The sequence below is a fragment of the Bos mutus genome, chromosome 21, assembly GCF_027580195.1.
Source record: "Bos mutus isolate GX-2022 chromosome 21, NWIPB_WYAK_1.1, whole genome shotgun sequence".
NCBI lineage: Eukaryota > Metazoa > Chordata > Mammalia > Artiodactyla > Bovidae > Bos > Bos mutus.
This window is the reverse complement of record NC_091637.1, coordinates 51,447,688-51,455,884: the sequence shown is the minus strand read 5'-3', so window position 1 is coordinate 51,455,884 and position 8,197 is coordinate 51,447,688. Positions and strand designations below refer to the sequence as shown.

Genomic DNA, 8,197 nt, shown 5'->3' with positions numbered 1-8,197 from the left:
TATTTAGAGATGCTATATATTTATTTTTCAAACAGGCATTGACTATCATGAAGTTATGCTTGAAGGAAATGCTACATGCAATTTATGCTATGAATTTTTGCTTAATGATTTGTTTAAAGTTATCTATCATATTTGATTTTCCAAGGAAAAATTTAAGTATTTTTTTCTTGTTTTAATGATTAACTGAGAAATCCTTATTTAAATTTATAGTCTTCTTTATAGAAATATATATCTTATATATATGTTTAAATATAAATATATGTTATATATGCTTAAATGTATATATATATATATATTTATATATATGTTTAAATGTGTGTGTGTGTATGTGTGTGTATATATATATATATATATATATATATACATAGATAGGGAGGTTCAAACTATTCACTTGCCCTCTGTAATCAGAGTAGGCATTATTATGGAGTTAGAAGTGTATGTCCTTTGGAAAGAGGCTTATTTTTTAAATCTGAATCTGTCAATCACAATTGTGTCATGTTGGACAGGAAATGTAACTCCCACATAGCTCAGTTTCTTCATCTGTAAAATAAAAATCCTAATATCTATCTCAGAATATTGTCAGAATAAACTGGACAAAATATTTAAAACACCTAATAAGTCTACAAACAGAAATTATTACAATGTTTGTTCCTTTGCTTTAAATTATTATATCCTTGCCCCTTCTCACATATAAGTTCTCAAGAGTACAAAGTTCAACTACCCCAGGTTGCTCACCATTATCTATACTGTCTGAGCTCTATGACTTGGATTAAGATATTTCCTCACAGAGAACAGAGAGAAAACTCTTGCTTCTCCTTTAGGACCCAGCTTTGAAGTACTTATGTAGCATTTCCTCTCTTTACTCTTTAAAAACTGAATTAACCACTTTCTCCTTTGTCCTCCATAACCATTTTGAGCACTTATCACATTATCATTTATACTATAACTATGCTTATACATTTCTGTCTCCTTCAGCATATCAAATCACTAGAAGAAAAACAGTTATAGAAAAGAACCAGGGAACACATATCCTTATGAAAATAAAGTGAAAAACAGTTATAGAAAAGAACCAGTGAAACACATATCCTTATGAAAATAGAGAGTCATGTCTGACTCTTTGTAACCTCATGGACTGTAGCCTGCCAGGCTTGTCTTCCATGGAAGACAAGAATACTGGAGAATTCTCCAAACAAGAATACTGGAGTTTGAGCATTAACTATAATTTTGTTTTTCTGCCCTCCCTTAACATCTTCCAATAAAGAGTTATTATTATTTTGTATTGTTATCAATATGGGGCATACAAGCTTTTAGCACTGTGCCTAGTACACAGAGAATGTTCAATAAAGTAAATTATTATTTAGAGGTCAGTCAGTAGAAGCTGTGAAAAGCTACATAGCTTAATTCTTAGGAGATAAGATTCTGGAGCTCTCAAGATTTGAATTTTAGTTCCTCTACTCTCTGGGAAAGTGTAAAATGTACCTCTTTGTAAAATGGAATAATAATACAATCTATACCACTGGGTTATGTGGGAAATATAATGAGTGATAAGTCCAATAATTGCAAAAGCATTAGAAGAATACTTGGAGCATAATAAACACACATTGGATAAAGAATGCCTGAGTTAAGCTACTGGAATCATATTCTTTGAATGAGGATTATACCTTCTCCTATCTGGATGAAACTCTGGCAGTTACGTGACCTTGCTAAATCATTTTATTTTTTTCATTTACAATATGGGGACACTATGCCATCATTTAACCTGGAGTATTAATTGAGACCTGTCATTGTGAAATGCCAGGCTGGATGAAGCACAAGCTGGAATCAGGATTGCCAGGAGAAATATCAATAACCATATGCAGATAATACCACCATTATGGCAGAAAGCGAAGAAGAAGTCTCATGATCAAAGTGAAAGAGGAGGGTGAAAAAACTGGCTTAAAATGCAACATTCAAGAAAACTAAGATCATGGAATCTGGTCCAATCACTTCATGGTAAATAGATGGGGAAACAATGGGAACAGTGATAGACTTTATTTTCTTCGGCTAAAAAATCACTGCAGATGGTGACTACAGCCATGAAATTAAAAGACGCTTGCTCCTTGGAAGAAAAGCTTTACAAACCTAGACAGTATATTAAAAAACAGAGACATTATTTTGCTGACAAAGTTCTGTCTAGTCAAAGCTATGGTTTTTCCAGTAGTCATGTACAGATGTGAGAGTTGGACCATAAAGAAAGCTGAGCATCGAAGAATTGATGCTTTTGAATTATGGTGTTGGTGAGGACTCCTGAGTCCCTTGGACTGCTAGGAAATCAAACCAGTCAATCCTAAAGGAAATCAGTCCTGAATAGTCATTGGAAGGACTGACGCTGAAGCTGAAGCTCAATACTTTGGCCACCTTATGAGAAGAACTGATTCAATGGAAAACACTCTGATGCTGAGAAAGATTGAAGGCAGGAGAAGGGGACAACAGAGGATGAGATGGTTGGATGGCATCACCGACTTGATGGACATGAGTTTGAGTAAGCTCCAGCAGTTGGTGATGGACAGGGAGGCCTGGCAGTGCTGCTGTCCATGGGATCACAAAGAGTTGGACACCTCTGAGGGACTGAGCTGAACTAATTGAGACAATGTTTTTGTAGGGTCCAGGATCTCTGAATATATAATAATTATCATCTTTGCCATTTCTTAAAATAACATTCTTGACTGCTCTGTGTTCTTTATTTTTGCTGTTGAACTCTGGGAGAAAACACTTTACATGATTGTGTCTTATTTTCCAGCTATCAAAATATCACATAAATTGTAAGAAATAAGATCCCTTTTGGAAATATCTGTTAGTATCTGAAATTTAAGTACTGAAGGCGTATTTTCATAATCGACTCTGTTCAAAGTAATTTAAGTGAAGTACCTTAGGCTAAATAAATTTCCAGAAGAGGTATTATTTTTCTCTTCATTAGTTGCCTGCAAATAGGCAATGTATGTATAATCCTTAAGTAAATCAACACCTCAGCACTTTAATGGCAGGTATAAAATAGCAAGGAGGGAGTTGTTCTTTCAATTATCTGCAGTTAATGTCTAGGAAAGAAATCACAAATAAAAATAGAAATAATTTTGACTTATAAAAACTGAATTATTAAATTAATCTGTATTCCGCCTCGAGGTGCAGACAGCCGGCTACATGGGCTTCGGTTTCTCGTTCACTGGGGCCATGGCAGCGGCCGACATCATCGTGGGCGGGATGGCCCACGGGCGGCCCTACCTCCAAGATTATTTTACAAATGCAAACAGAGAATTGAGAAAAGATGCTCAGCAAGATTACCACCTAGAATATGCCATGGAAAATAGTACACACAGTAATTGAATTTGCCAGAGAACTGCATACGTTTGACATAAATGACAAGAGTATAATGGAGAACACAGTAAGGGTGATCTGGGCCTACCACCATGAAGATGTGGGAGAAGCAGGTCCCAAGTACCATGAATCCAATCATGGTACCAAGAGTCTGCAGTTACTGAATCCTGAGAAAACCAGTATGTTTACAGCCCCACCATACTTTGACCTGGTCAATCAAGACGTTCCCATCCCAAACAAAGGTACAACATACTGGTGCCAAATGTTTAAGATTCCTAGGCTCCAGGAAAAGCATCATGTCATAAAGGTTGAGCCCGTGATTCAGAAAGGCCACGAGAGTCTGGTCCATCACATGCTGCTCTATCAGTGCAGCAGCAACTTCAGTGACAGTGTCCCGGACGACGGGCACGAGTGTTACCACCCTAACATGCCCGATGCCTTCCTCACCTGTGAGACCGTCATTTTCCCCTGGGCCATTGGTGGAGAGGCTTTTTCCTATCCACCTCATGTTGGATTATCCCTTGGCACTCCGTTAGATCCTTATTATGTGCTCCTGGAAGTCCATTATGACAATCCAACATATAAGGAAGGCTTAATAGATAATTCTGGATTGAGATTATTTTATACGGCAGATATAAGGAAATACAATGCTGGGGTGATTGAGGCTAGCCTCTGGGTAAGCCTCTTTCACACCATCCCTCTGGGCCTGCCTGACTTCCAGTCTGAGGGTCATTGCACCCTGGAATGCCTGGAAGAGGCTTTGGAAGCTGAAAAGCCAAGTGGCATCCATGTTTTTGCTGTTCTGCTCCACGCTCACCTGGCAGGCAGAGGCATCAGGCTGCGTCATTTTTGCAAAGGGGAGGAAATGAGATTACTTGCTTATGATGATAACTTTGACTTTAATTTCCAGGAGTTTCAGTACCTAAAAGAAGAACAAACAATCTTACCAGGAGATAATCTAATTGCTGAGTGTCGGTACAACACAAAAGATAGAGCCCAGATGACTTGGGGAGGATTAAGCACCAGGAATGAAATGTGTCTCTCATACCTTCTTTATTACCCAAGAATTAATCTTACTCGATGTTCAAGTATCCCAGACATCATGGAGCAACTTCAGTTCATTGGTGTTAAGGAGATCTACAGGCCAGTCACGACCTGGCCTTTCATTATCAAAAGCCCTAAGCAGTATAAAAACCTTTCTTTCATGGACGCAATGAACAAGTTTAAATGGACTAAAAAGGAAGGTCTTGCTTTCAATAAGCTTGTCCTTAGCCTGCCAGTCAATGTGAGATGCTCCAAGACAGACCATGCAGAGTGGTCGATTCAAGGCATGACAGCATTAACCTCCAGATATAGAAAGACCATATCAAGCAGAGCCTTTGGTGTATGGAGCTTCTTCCACTTCTCTGCATGGAAATGTCTGTCTCGAGCTGCTCCTGAGCTTCGTGGTCCTGAGCAGCTCACTCAGCACCAGGAGCTTGTGGCCGTAATTCTGTCCTGCTCGGTGATCATGGTTTCCCGTGATCTGAGCCTGACATTTCACGTGCAGGTTAAGGACATTTATGGGGTGTGAAGGATGAGGGTGAAGACCTTGGAGACTTCCTTTCACAGGTTCCCTTCCTCCTGTCCCCTCTTCCTTCCCAGGCTTCCTGAGAGATGTCCATCAGGTTCTCATCTTTTCCTCAGAAATATCTGATAACGTGTATGAATCGTTCAGTAAAGCCAAATTGACCTTACATAACCTCTTAAACGGAGAAGGCAATGGCACCCCACTCCACTACTCTTGCCTGGAAAATCCCATGGATGAAGAAGCCTGGAAGGTGCAGTCCATGGGGTCGCTGAGGGTCGGACACGACTGAGAGACTTCACTTTCACTTTTCACTTTCATGCATTGGAGAAGGAAATGGCAACCCACTCCAGTGCTCTTACCTGGAGAATCCCAGGGACGGGGAAGCCTGGTGGGCTGCCGTCTATGGGATCGCACAGAGTCGGACACAACTGAAGTGACTTAGCATAGCATAGCAATGATGGCTGACAACCCACTCCTTTACTCTTGCCTGGAAAATCCCTTGGGCAGAGAGGCTGGGTAGACTACCGTCCATGGGGTCGCAAAGAGTCGGACATGACTGAGTGGCCTCACTTTCTTTCACTTTAACTTCTTCAGTGGTACCAGTTATACAGGGTTCATTTTCCAATCAGTATTCACAGAACACAAGATAGCAATGTTTACAAATCCACCATTTACTGCAGGAAAATACAATATAGCAACAGCATTAATCACAATGTGAATCACAACCAAGGGCTGCCTCATAGTAAGGAGTCTGAACTGATCTGGTGTGATTTCCCTATTCCCTTATCTCTGTAAAGTCTGTACCATATACTCTTCTTTCTCAAATCAGTAATCACTGATGTGGCTATGGAACATTTTGGAACCAAGACAGGGTTGCTGTACCCTGCTAGGCATCATATTTTCATGTAACCAGCTCCAAAGACAGACCTCACTGGGAGTCTTACAAAGACCAGGTGAAATGAGCAAATTGTACCATTATCAATAACCAGTGCTTATAAATTGGTGCAAATTGCCCCAAATTCTTTAAGAATATGGTGGTTATAAATCAACATTAGTAACCAGTCTGTTTGAGCCTAAGTGTAAATACTTCAGTATAATAAATCTCATGAAAATCAATTGTAAGATAACCAAAAAAATTCAATAGACAAATGAGCTGTATAATATATTCATATTTGGGAAAGGATAAGCACACAACAAAACATATTCAAATTTTAAAAAGTTAAACAAATAAACACAATTCAAATTTTCTCTTTTCATGTTAATTTTTATCAGCTTTCAAAAATAAAGTTTACAAATATTAATATGGTTAGCAAAAATTAAGCTTGACAGGTGCTCTCATACCCTGCTGATGGGTCGATAAATTGATACAAGTAAATTGGCCTTAATTTATAAATCATACCAACTGTATGGCTCAAATATTGGTCTAAAGTGGAAATCAGGAATTTAATCTATCTTGTTCTTCTGCTTTCAAGCCCTTATACTTTTTGAACTTGTCAGACATAGTTTTAAAATATCAAGTTATAGTTCCTTTCTTTCCTTTAAGCAGAGTGAATATGAGAGATAGATACATTGTAGAGTTTTCTCTCATGTAAGATATCACTGGTGCTAAATTTTTACCCCTTTAGTGCTTGTTCATATATATTAAACAAATAACATATCAATAGCTCCTAAAACATCCAATTATTTTTTACTTTATATTTAAGCTTAGTACCTATCTGAGAGGATATTAGGTAGGTGCAAAAGTAATTGCAGGTTTTGCATTGTTGAAATTTGTCTTTGATCTTGGAATCCAATCTTAAATAAATGTGATTATGCTATACATCATTTTATTTTTTGCTATATATCATTTTAATGCACATTTCTCACTTTATATTTTTTACTTGATTTTTTTGTGTGTGTGTAAATCATGGAAATGATGTCAGACAAAAAGCAAATTCAAGCAATTTTCTTACTTGTGTTTAAAATGAGTTGTAAAGCACTGGATATAATTTTCTATATCAATAATGGCCCAGAAACTTCTAAGGAACGTACAATGCAGTGGTGGTTCAAGAAGTTTTGCAAAGGAGATGACAGTCTTGAAGTTAAGGAGTGTAGTGCCTGGCCATTGGAAGTTAACAATGACCCAGAGCAATCATTAAAGCTAATCCTTTTATGAGAGAAGTTGCCAAAGAATTCAACATTGACCATTCTATGGTTGTTTGGCATTTGAAGCAAATTGGAAAGGTGAAAAAGTTCAAAAATGGGTGTCTCATGAACTGACCAAAGATTTTTAAAACATGTCGATTTGAAGTGTCAGCTTCTCTTATTGTACACAACAACAATGACTCATTTCTCCATCAGACTGTGATGTGCGATGAAAAGTGGGTTTTATAAGACAACTAGTGATGAACAGCTCAGCGGTTGGACTGAGAAATTCCAAAGCACTTCCCAAAGCCAAATAAAATAAAAAGGTCATGGTCACTGTTTGGTTGTCTGCTGCCCAGCTGATCCACTACAGCTTTCTGAATCCTTGTGAAACCATTACATCTGAGAAATATGGTCAACAAATTGATAAGATACACTGAAAACTGAAATGTCTGCACTTAGCATTGGTGAACAGAAAGGGCCCAATTCTTCTCCACCACAACAGCTGACTGCACGTTGCACAACCAATGCTTCAGAAGTTGAACGAATTGGGCTATGAAATTTTGTCTCATCCACCATCAGTTCAGTTCAGTTCAGTCTCTCAGTTGAGTCCAACTCTTTGGGATCCCATGGACTGCAACATGTCAGGCCTCCCTGTCCATCACCAACTCCTGGAGTTCACCCAAACTCATGTCCATTGAGTCAGTGATGCCATCCAACCATCTCATCCTCTGTCATACCCTTCTCTTCCTGACTTCAATCTTTCCCAGCATCAGTGTCTTTTCAAATGAGTCAGCTCTTCGCATCAGGTGGCCAAAGGATTGGAGTTTCAGCTTCAACATCAGTCCTTCCAATGAACACCCAGGACTGATCTTCCTTTAGGATGGACTGGTTGGATCTCCTTGCAGTCCAGGGGACTCTTGAGTCTTCTCCAACATCACAGTTGCTTTTAAGCATCTTGACAACTATTTGCAGGGAAAACTTTTCCACAACCAGCCGGAGGCAGACAATGCTTTTCAAGAGTTTATCAAATCCCAAAGTATAAATTTTTATGCTACAGAAATAAACTTATTTCTTATTGGCAAAAAATGTGTTGATTGTTATGGTTCCTATTTTAATTATTAAAGGTGTGTTTGAGCCTAGTTATAATGA

General features: G+C 38.5%; 1 pseudogene; it reads left to right on the top strand.

Moving 5' to 3' along the window:
* Positions 1–3,147: 3,147 nt before the first annotated feature.
* LOC102278816 (DBH-like monooxygenase protein 1 pseudogene) lies at positions 3,148–4,841 on the top strand (annotated as a pseudogene).
* Positions 4,842–8,197: the final 3,356 nt, after the last annotated feature.